Below are 1,077 nucleotides of genomic sequence, written 5' to 3'. Positions count from 1 at the left end.
AGGTAAAACAGAAGTATCCTATTGATTTGAGTCAGCCACCCTAAATTCTGTAATCTGCTTCCTCAGCTCTCTACCATTGTGATCGCTGCTGTCAAGTAACTGCTGTAAAGTCAAAGGGTCCTTAGAGGGATAGAATCTAGCCGCTACCATTAATTAAATCTCCCTCCAACAGTTCTCATAGTCATGTGACCACTGTAGTCTCATGACTGGGATTAGTCACTGGATGGAAATGAGCTACTTCCTGGCTGCTTCGGCCTCCTTGGTAACTGGAAGCGTTATGGTGCAGAAGTACGGCAGCGGTGCTTTACGGTTTGTGATTACATAGTTAGGTGTCTGCATAAACGTCCTATAAATAACAGAGGTGGGTATCGTTTTTTTTTGTATCGAAACTGTAATTTAATTGAGCACCCTCGTTTGAATAGCAACAATAGAATCATCCATGTTACGGTATAAATCCTGGTTTTACACAATAATGCTAATCGGTATACATTTAATTTAGCACGATAAACTATTTAAACTGTCTTACCTCTGCATTCTCCTACATACAGTCGTATATAAAAACTTGAAAGCATTGCGTATCTTGCACTTTTGCGTGTGTGTGTATATACACACGCAAAATTTGCTTTAGCGGTATTAGACTCCACTAGACAAGATCGCAAAATAACCAGCGTATTGCAGTATGAATGATACCTTTTTTATTGGACTAACATACCATTTTAAAAAACAAACTGTCAAGATATATAAGATTTAAACTTCTGTTCACAGGTACAAAAGACTAGTAGACTACTCACTATGTTACTGCATTTCATCCTGTTCCTGCGGGTTGCAGCTCTTTACAAATCAGTTATCTTGTTTTAATAGTTTAAAGGGACAGTCTAGTCAGAATTAAACTTTCATGATTCAGATAGGGCATACAATTTTAATTTACTTTTATCATCAAATTTGCTTTGGTCTCTTGGTATTCTTTGTTAAAAGCTAAACATAAGTAGGCACATATGCTAATTTCTAAGCCCGTGGAGATATTTATGAGTCAGCGTTGATTGGCTAAAATGTAAGCCTGTTAAAGGAACTGAGATA

At 37.2% G+C, this 1,077-nt stretch overlaps 1 protein-coding gene across 1 annotated transcript in view; it reads left to right on the top strand.

The window, feature by feature from the left end:
• Positions 1-294: 294 nt before the first annotated feature.
• Positions 295-1,077, top strand: part of C2H19orf44 (chromosome 2 C19orf44 homolog) — a 132,939-nt gene continuing 132,156 nt past the window's right edge. Inside the window, exon 1 of the mRNA XM_053700046.1 lies at positions 295-361. The gene's annotated coding sequence lies outside the window, so the exon portion shown is untranslated. The remainder of the gene's footprint in view (positions 362-1,077) is intronic.

The sequence above is a fragment of the Bombina bombina genome, chromosome 2 (genome assembly GCF_027579735.1).
Source record: "Bombina bombina isolate aBomBom1 chromosome 2, aBomBom1.pri, whole genome shotgun sequence".
NCBI lineage: Eukaryota > Metazoa > Chordata > Amphibia > Anura > Bombinatoridae > Bombina > Bombina bombina.
Note: the sequence above shows the minus strand (reverse complement) of the source record. Positions and strands in the feature narration are given on the sequence as shown.